Below are 10,692 nucleotides of genomic sequence, written 5' to 3'. Positions count from 1 at the left end.
TTTTTTTTTTTTTTTAAACCATTCTTAACCGATTACCTCTTTACTTTCCCTGTTTGATTTTGAATCAAATTATAACCTCTATAGGGGCGCACTGGGTGGCACAGCGGTTAAGCGCCTGCCTTCGGCTCAGGGCGTGATCCCGGCGTTATGGGATCGAGCCCCACATCAGGCTCCTCCGCTATGAGCCTGCTTCTTCCTCTCCCGCTCCCCCTGCTTGTGTTCCTTCTCTCGCTGGCTGTCTCTATCTCTGTCAAATAAATAAATAAAATCTTAAAAAAAAAAAAAAGATTATAACCTCTATAAAACAAAAAAGTATAAGAGTCAGGTTTATGATAAAGTTACACAAAAGAAGTGTGTTTATGTAAACTTAAAAATAAATTAAGAACGGGAGCCAAAATTATCCCCAGATTAAACTATGAGAACAATGGAATTTAGAAATACAATGGAGCAAGATGACGATCTGATTCTGAAGGTAAAATGGAATAGCAAAGAAGCAAGACTTTGCAAGATAATCTTCCATTAGAAGAGGAGAAGGAGATTTGTCCTATCTGACACCAACACTTCTATTAAAGTTATAATAGGAACATGTGGCATTTGCATAGGGTTAGATAAGTGGAATAATGGAAAAGATAGCATCCTAAAATAATCCCACACAAATAACATGGAGCAGAAATTAGAGACCAGTGTGTGTGGGGGGGAGTAATCGTTATTAAATCAGTGGGTCTAAGACAATTGGTTATCTACACGGAAATTAATTAAATTTGATTCTTAACCCATATCATATCCAAAAATCAGTTACTCGTTGTAGATTTAAGGCAAATATGAAAGGTAAAACTATGGAAATTACAGAATAAAATACAGACTATCTTTGCAACCACAGAGGGCCGGGATTTCTTAAATGACAATAAAACTGGCACACCATAGAGTAAAAGATAGGTGTATTGCTACACTGAATCTAAAAACCTGAATTCATCAAAAGACATAAGGAGTTAAAAAGAAATATCACAGAGGGGTGCCTGGCTGGCTCAGTCCAAGTGGCAGACTCTTGGTTCTCGGTGGGGTCTTGATCTCAGGGTCCTGAGATCCAGTTCCTACTTGGGTTCCCTGCTCAGCATGGAATCTGCTAGGGTTCTTTCTCTCTTCCTCTCCCTCCACCTCTGCTCCTCCCTGCGTGCTTTCTCTCTCTCTAAAATAAATAGGTAAATAAAATCTTAAAAAAAAAAAAGACAAATCACAGGAGACTTTCGCTACGCATATTTTGAACAAAGGATTTATATGAAGAACCAATAAGCAAAAGACAACACAACAGAAAAATCAGCACAAATGTGAATGGGCATTTCTCAGCAAAGGCAAATAACTCCAAGCATATGTAAAGATGCTTATCCTTGGGGCGGCGCCTGGGTGACTCAGTAGGTGAGGCAGGTTAAGTGTCTGTCTTCAGGGCTGAGGTGGGGTTCCTGGTCAGAATCGCAGAGTGGGAGCAGGGATTGAGCCCCTGTCAGGCTCCTTGCTCAGTGAGGAGTCTGCTTCTCCCTCTCTCAGCCCCTCCCCTTGCTCTTGCTCCCGTGCTCTCTCTCTCTCAAGTCTTTAAAAAAAAAACAAAATCCCCATCCTCATTGGTAATCAGAAAAATGTAAATTAAGATCACAGTAAAAGAGTGAATAATTGATTTTGTGAAAATTAAAATGACGATAAATTTAAAAATTAAAATTTACTCAAAAACAAGGTGAGAATCTCTAACACACTGCTGGTGATGATTTAAATTGTTACAGCCACTTAGAAAAAAGCTGTTACCAAGGAAAATTGAACATAGACATATCCTATGATTCATCAATCCCATTCCTAAATATATGAGCCATGGTCTGAATGTTTGTGTCTCCCCCAGATTCATATGTTGAAACCTAATTCCCAAGGTGATAATATTAGGAGGTAGGGCCTTTGGGAGGTGATTTAGGTCATGAGTCTGGAGCCCTGAGTGATTAGTGCCCTTATAAAAGCAACTACGAAAACTTCCCTTGCCCCTTCCGCCATGTGAGAGCACAGAGGAAAGGCGGCCATCTCGAAGTTGGGTCCTCATCAGACACTGACTGCTGTCACCTTGATCTTGGACTTCCCAGCCTCCAGAACTGTGAGAAATCAATGTTAGTCTGTTAGCCACCCAGATTACAGTATTTTTGTTATAGTAGCCCAAACAGACTAAAGACAGAACATACCACAGAGAAACTCTCATCTTTGAGGAAGGAGACTTATATAAGGATATTCTTAATAGCCCCGAACAGGAAATGATCTAAATGTCCCTCAACAGGATAAACCATGGCGTATTCACACACTAAAATAAGACATAGGAATGAACATTAATGAATTACTATTATATGCATCAGATGAGGCTGTTGGCCCAAGGACCCCTGCCCCATGTCCTCAGGGTTGAGACTAGATTACCAGTATTATGCCCATATTCCAGCACTTAAGAAAGGGGAAGAAGATGCAAAGACAAGCAATTTCCTCTAAGGAAGCAACTGGGGAGTCACACACATCGCTTTGAATCAGACTACGAAGAACTGAGTCTTATGAGCATACAATGGCTACAAGTGAGACCACAAAACATAATCTCTAGTTAGGCAGCCAAGTGCCCTTGTAAACTCAGGTGCAAGTTCTATTCCTACAGAAAAGAAAGAGAGTGATAGGATATTGAAGATAGAGCTGTAGCCAGTATCTCAACTCTACCCAATCCCATTCTCTCTACTCTCTCTCCCAACATGACCTCTATCCCGAAATTCCTGTTTATCATTCCCACTCCTATGTATGTATCCATGATAATAACTGATTTTTTTTTTTTAGTTTTTAAACTTTATATGCATGGTATCCTACTGGATATATCATTTTGCACATTTTCCCCCATTCATCCTTATGTTTTTGAGGTTTTTTTCCTTGTTAATACATGTAGCTCTAGTTCACTCAATTTACCTGCTGTGTAATATTCATATGTGAATGTAATACAAGCTCTCTCTTAATTCTCCCCCTGGTGAAAATTAGGTTGCTTCCAATTTTTCTCAAAGTCCAAAGCACACAGAAAAGGTGTTAGCAATGGTCCAGGAGGGAGATAACCACACTCTGAGCTATGTGCTGTGTCGGTACTATGAAAATTAAGAAGGTGGAGGATGGGGCACCTGGGTGGCACAGTGGTTGAGCGTCTGCCTTCGGCTCAGGGCGTGATCCCGGCGTTATGGGATCGAGCCCCACATCGGGCTCCTCCACTAGGAGCCTGCTTCTTCCTCTCCCACTCCCCCTGCTTGTGTTCCCTCTCTCGCTGGCTATCTATCTCTGTCGAATAAATAAACAAAAATCTTTAAAAAAAAAAAAAAAAAGAAGGTGGAGGGTATTCAGGAAAAGGAAAACTTGCTTTTAATCTCCTTCATGGACACTTTTTCTTCCTTGTTTTCATAAATTACAGTTTTCCCCCAAGTTTTGTCCTCTTCTTGTTCTATAATCTTTCCCCATGTAATACTGTCTGCTCTGGTGAATCAAAGTATATAGTCAGCCTTTGCAGGATTTCTGTCTTCCTTACTGCTTAGACCTCCTTGCTACTCCCTCCATTCCTCCCTTGTCCTTCCCTTCCCTCTGCCTCCCTCTCAATCCACCCCCCACACTCCCACAATATACCAATGGAGAACAATTCAGCTCCCTACCCCCACCTCATTTAATTCTGCACCGAGTGTTTGAGAGTGGGGCATATTTAAAAGCTAAAATAATAATACAATTTGAAAAAATGTATATGGAGGCTTTATTAAGTTCTTGACAAGGGCTCTCTGTCCCTCCAGCCTATGTGTGTTTGTTGTTATTTATGACATGTCTCTTTGGGGTAGGGGGGGCAGGGAGGAGTGGAAAGGGAGTGGTCATGTTTCCACCTACGAACATGAGGGTATCTATTTGTGACATCCTCCTTTGTGTGTGTGTGTGTATGAAAACTTGCTTTATGCGTCTCCTCTAAGCATGAATTAGCACTAATTGGTTTATATACCTGTTGTGTGTTTCAGCCACTTTCACGCTTTGGATCTTGGGTTTGAATGTAGTTGACAGACGTAGCACGAATTAATTAATGCTACTTTATTTTGCATACCTGGAGTAAAGTCTTGGATATTAATGCAGATTTATGTAAAAATAACCTAATTAATACTGCTATGACACTTCTTTTAATGGGATCAGAGCTTATTTCTAGATAGAAACAAGTTAAAGTAAACATCTGCCTCTAGGAACTATTTTTCTTCAACCAGGGTTGATTTCGGTCTGTCTCACAGAGTTATTTAAGGAAAAAAAGTTAGAAAACCTCTTTAAATATAACATGCAACTTAAATGCTAAGGCAGCAAAAAAAAACTTTTTTGGGTGGGAAAACAAATCAGAGAGTGAAAAAAGGATGGATTCTCTTTACTGAATCATAACTTAGCTTGAAACACAATCTAGAAATCCTTGACACCACCAGGTTTTTTACAGCTTGTGTACTAAAGACCACAATTCACACAGCAGTTCATCCTCTCCTGGGTTTCCTATAGGACCTCAATCAAACTGGCTTCCCAGTTCTTGACCCAGACTAGCATGAAATCCATCTGGTGGTGTGAGGCTGGGCCACTCCTGCTGGATCCCCATACCGCACCCACATCCTAAGTCCAAAGAGTTCCACTGTCTTTTGCTTAAGCAACAAAGTAAGATATACAGTAACACAAAACAAGTAATAAAGCTTCCAGGACCTCAAAAATCAGCCTGGAGAATGATGGAAGCTTTGGAGACAGGACCCAATTAAATGGCATAATGCTTCTTTATTTCACGTTTTGCTCGATGCATCCATGCACCCCCAAACAACACACACACACACACACACACACACTTTGCTTGCTCCAAGAGCTTAATTAATATTATTGACAAAGTAATTGTAAATAAGAGGGGGAAAAAGGGCCTCCAGAACATATGAGATAACTTTTTAGTATGATACATTTACATACTATTGACACAAACAGGCAAGATTGAGGTGCCCCAAATAATATTTGAGGATACAGAAAGATACATTGGAAAAAAAAGTTTGAAGGGTTTTATTGGTGAAGAGGAAGCTATTAAGGGATGTGACGAATCACTAAGTGGATAATATTAGCAGTAGCAGTAGTATCTTCAACTTCTACGCAACTTTCTATTTAATGGCATTTGTGGTAATTTATTAATAATTAAACATAAACTGTACCTTGATTTCCTAGCTCTATAAAATACATATTAAATTTATCCCAGATGTTCATCCACATTTTCCAACACATCCTCATTGATTTATGTAGTAGAATAGTCTTCCTAGCAAGACTATGGAAGGGGAGAAAGAAATAAAAATTTTATTCACAGTCTACCATGTGCCAAGATGCACTACCAATGTTATTTCATTTAATCCCCACAACAATCATTTGAGCATTATTTTACCATTCCCAAATTTTAAATGAGAAATCAGAGATTTAGAAAGGCAAATAACATTTTTAATGTTTCACTAGAAGGTGGAAGAATTGGTATTTGAATGGAAGTCCATCTGGCTTCAAATTCCAGCAAGCTTCCTTTCCCCTGTGTTAAACTCCTCCCTAATGAACATAGTATGTAACTGTGAAGAGATTTTCATGGGAAAATTCTCCCCCGTGACCATAATCTAATGTCAAGAATTTTTTAATGGAGAAAATTGACATCAAGTCTCAGAGCAAAGCCTGCTAGTCGAGAAAATCTTTAGGGGAAACTTCTGGAATACTGATGCCTATAGGTAGTTAGGCAATGGCTTTGCATCCTACTACTAAGTCATTCCCAGACTGAACCTTCCACTAAAATGTGGCTGATTGCAAGTGACTTCCAAATCCAAACAAGCATTTTAGGTCTATTGAATAGATCAATACAGTAATTCACTCCGGGGCCCCTGAAATCATTTGTTTGGACCTGATGTCTATGTAGTCAGATCAAGGTGTACACATTAGCATGTGCAGGGAATTACACAAATAACTGGCGTTGAAAGATGTTAAACCAATTTAGATTGTGTGAAGGAGGCAGTATTTAACTCATTTCCAAGTGACTGGGATTAAATGGGTCATTATAAAGGCAATGGCTTCAACAAGCATCACAAAGGAAAAGAAACCTTTTGGCCAAAAGATACACTCCATCATGTACAGATGCTTCAGAATGCAACTGAGCGGAGGCTAGAAAGAAAAAAGTTAAGAAAACCTAATATAAGTTGAAGGGGTTTTTTTTTTCTTCTTTTCCTTCTTCTTTTTAATCACTTCTATTTGACAATGAAAGAATCTCCCAAGGGAAATAGTAGAGGACCTGTTGCTTGATTCGCTTAAACTCAGTGGACAAAACACCAGAGGGGAATAATTTTGCCTTAATTCCCAGGAGGAATGGGTCTATGCGGAACTAATAATAATTTTCCATCTTTAATTTTGATGACACAAAACCCAGAGTTATGTGCTTATTTGATCCAGTGTTGGATTGGATTTTAGCGACAACATTTCATACCAACTGAAGTCTGTTAATTATGTGTGCTGGGACACCAGCCAAAAAACTATTACAATAGTCTGAAGGGAATAAAGTAAAAAGTTTTAACATGGATCCTTCCATGAGGAACAGAGAATTGGCAGTAGAAGGAAAATTTCATTACAGCTGAGGTGTGACTCATTTGTCAGGTGTCGAAGTAAAAGAAGATTCTCCAGGAGAGAAACAAAAGAGATTCCTTTGAAAAGAGAGTTAAAAGGAAGTCCTTTGCTGATCAATGAATGACTCAAAGCATGCCCATAGATGTAATGCTGATAAGAGTGAAGCCATATAAACATTCATTCATTTATTCAATCATTCGATAAACAGTTATCTGATCAGCAAGTATTTTGCCAGATGCTGTCAATTTAAAGAGGAATAAGACTCCACCCATGTTTTCAAGAGAGAAGGACAAAGTGGGGAAAGGAGATATAAATAGATAGTAATAATGTAAGATCTTGAAGTACAGTGAAATGGAAGCACAGAGAAAGAACATGTCACCTGCCATGGACTGAAGCACAGGGACATCTTCCTAAAGGACAGGAAATCTAAAATAATTCTGGAAATGTGAAGAAAACTTAGCCAACTGGAGAGGACAGTATTCACAAAATAGGAAACTTCATGGGCCAAAGGAAAGAAAGTAAGGCCAGAGCTCTGTTGGGAACTATGAGTAGTTCAGTGTTGAAGCAGAGAGAGCCCTGAAGGGAGAAGGAGAGGCCAGATTACGGTGAGCAATGTGAGTCTTCTTAAGGAGCAAGGACTTCATCCTGGAGACTGACAGGGTAAAGAGAGGACGATGGCAGCTAAACAGAGAAGGGATTGTAATGTTACCAAAGTAGAGACAGGGTAATCAACAGGAAATCTCTTACAATAATTATGGCAAGGGATAATAAAAGCCTGATTAAGGAACACTAAGGGTAAGAAAGAGGAGACAATCTGAAAAATACCTGAAGGTAAAATGGATACAGCCTGATGATTGACCGGATGTGGAAGAAGATAGTGAAAGAGGAGAAATATCCCAAACCACAGAAGTTTAAATGAGAAAGGAGCAGAGGAAAAAATGAAAAATAGCAGTGCTTAGCCACGGGGCCAGGACACAAGCTAAAAAGAAAACGTAACAAAGACGTGTAGGGAGAGACTCTCTGAATAATCATGGTAAATCATGCAACTTTCCTGGGCTAATGTCTTCGTTTTTACTGGTAGTACTTGCACTGATGGCATTGAAGGGATTCTGAGCAAGAATGCCCAAAATGTAGGTTATTTTGAGCTAAAGGCTCAAATGGAGATCTTGTGGTCTCAAGAGAAACGTTTGCCCCTCCCTTTACTACCTAGAGGAATATAAATTGGATGTCTTTTCCAGAATTAGAATTATTACCAGAGATAAATTTTATCAGAGTGACCCATCTGTATGGCAGAGTGAACATCTAATTACTAAACATCTGCTCTTCCTATTGCCCTGTGAATTGCCCTCCTCCCCTTTGAAGCCCCAGGCCCCTCTCCCATTCCTCAGCACAGGATGGTATATATACCTGATTTTGGCTTTCTGTTTTTGAGCCCCTAATGTAAGTGGGATTCCCAAAACATGAAATTAAATTTGATTTTGTTTTGTTTTGTTTTGTTAGTCTGTCTCACGTCAACTTAATTCTTAGACAAGCCGGAGGAATCTTTGAAGAGTAAATGAAAAATGAAAAATTTTCCTTCCCAACACCATCTAAAAACACACCCAGGTTTGTTACATTTGTGTTCTGGTGTTTTGTTTTGTTTTGTTTCACTAGATAACATATATCTGTATGCTACATATAAAAGTGCCTAAGCACGTTTTGGTTGATTGAATTTGAATCTAAATCTGCTAGTACTTACTGTTCCATGCCTTCTTTAAAGTCAGATGCCAAGCTAGTTCTATAATGCTCTTTTAGGCCCATTATTTTCTTCTCTTTTCTTTATTTTTCTATCAGTGTCTACAACAGACTGAGACACACTGAAAGTTTCTATCCAATCTGATTATCCTGTAGCACAATTCTGATATGAATCAGCATTTTCATTATATAAATCTCAATTTTCAGTTCAAACTACCAGTATTTAAGGCATTACATTTGGGAACTCTGACTCATTCAGAGTTTACCTGTAACTACGAGCTAGGAAAATGATAAGAATCAGAACATAATTCTGGTCGCTATTTGAACAGATGGAATATCAACATGGCCTTTCTATTCTAATTTTTACTAATCTGCCCTGACATATAAATTTTTTCATTCATTTAACAAGTATTCTTTGAGCACTACTTTGAGGCCACTGGATGTTTCTGTTGGGGGTTGGGCGGGGTGGGGTGGGGAATAGCAAAGCCTCCTGATATTATGGAACTTAATTCTACAATAGGGAACTATTCAATTAAGTGTGTGTGTGTGTGTGTGTGTGTGTGTGTGTGTGTGTGTGTCTGTGTGTCTGTGCACATGTTTGTGTGGTATTTGTGTGGATAGATAAATAAATGGATGGATGGATGGATGGATGGATGGATGGATGGATAGATAGGTTAAAAACTTAGGCAGAGTAAGTTATATTGGGCTGAGGGGGTTTCTTAGGATGTGGGACTTGCAGTGTTAAAACCAGAAAAATCCCAGGGAAACCAGGACAAGTTGGTCACCCTAATGTACGAGTGGGGAAACAGAAAGCAATTTTAAAGAGGAAGCTCAGCGTATGCCTAATTGAGAAGATGGTATCTGAGGAAAGTCTTGTTGGAAGTGAAGAAGTTAGACATGAAGCTATCTAGGGGAAAAGCATTCTAGACATAAGAAAAAGCTCAGGAAAAGGCCCTACACTGGTGACATGTTGGTGTTTATGGGTATAGTGAAAATATGTATCACGGACAGACAGTGTCTACAAGGCAGCAAAATTAAGAGTGAGGTTTGAGCCAGGGGAGCAATATTCAAATCTAGCATCTACTACTTCGTAATAATCTGATATTGAACCTCTCCAAACTCTCAAGAGGAATAATTATACACAATCGGAAATATAAAAACAGTAAGTTTAAATAGTTTGTGATCAGATAAAATTATATTTGTGCTGAATTAACAAATCAAATGAACTTGGACTCAAAATTCATTGTTGCTGTTTTTTAATACCCTTTGAGTCATTTCGACTCTGTCAATAAACCCAACATGAAACCAATCAGTATCATTTTTCTTCTACATATTTCTGCTTTTGCCTTAATAATAAAATATGGGTGTGGAAATCCCAAAACCTTCAATAAATATTTGGTATAATTATAATAACCCCAGCCTTAACCCATACCAAGACTAAATCAGTATTTCACACACACACACACACACACACACACACACACACACCTAGAAACTTGTGTTTTCTCATCATTTTAGTTCTTGTTGACAACTTATCTGGATAATTCACACTGAGGAATATCTTTCGCTGAGAAAGACTTCATATGAATTAGTTAGAGCTATTGTTTTCAGTAAACCATGCAATTGTATTAAATTTTATATTCATTTTGCATGTTGTGGACATTTACCTGTTCAGCTAGAGTGAATACTTCAAATAAAACTAGATTTACAGAGCCCAAATCTTTCCTTCCTGGTCATTTTCTACTCAAGGATACATTTTGGCCTAAAATGAACCAAATCACAACAGAAGTCTCTTTCTTTTCATTTTTTACCACATCCTAAGCAATTCCTCCAAGGACTTCCTCAGAGTTATCTGCAGATGGGAAAGGCAATTCACAATGCAATAAAATTTATAGCTCATAAAATTATGAATAAGCCAAACGTTAAAAAAGAAAAGTTAAACTAGGTTTAAAATGATTTTTATAATATCAGCCACATGAATTGACACAGAAAATGAATTGCAAATGTAAGGGAATGCAACAACTAAATGTTCTGTGCTCTCTGGGTGTTAAATGGAGACTGTCAGCACAGCACAAAGAGATTCAGGAAATAGTCATTGATTTCTCTCGGTAGAGGTGGCCAAAGTAAGGCCCAAAGTAGATTCTTTAAAGCAGATTAACTGGGTATGACTATAAGTACACAAGTCAAAAAAAACGAGGTATTTGGAAATTAGATGATGAAGTGAAATGAGTCAACCCAAATCATCTGTGTGGCTATTTTTGTTAAAAACGATAAAAATACAAGCAAATAAAGAATTAA

The sequence above is a fragment of the Ursus maritimus genome, unplaced genomic scaffold (assembly GCF_017311325.1).
Source record: "Ursus maritimus isolate PB19 unplaced genomic scaffold, ASM1731132v1 scaffold_26, whole genome shotgun sequence".
Lineage (NCBI taxonomy): Eukaryota > Metazoa > Chordata > Mammalia > Carnivora > Ursidae > Ursus > Ursus maritimus.
This window is presented reverse-complemented; position numbering follows the sequence as displayed.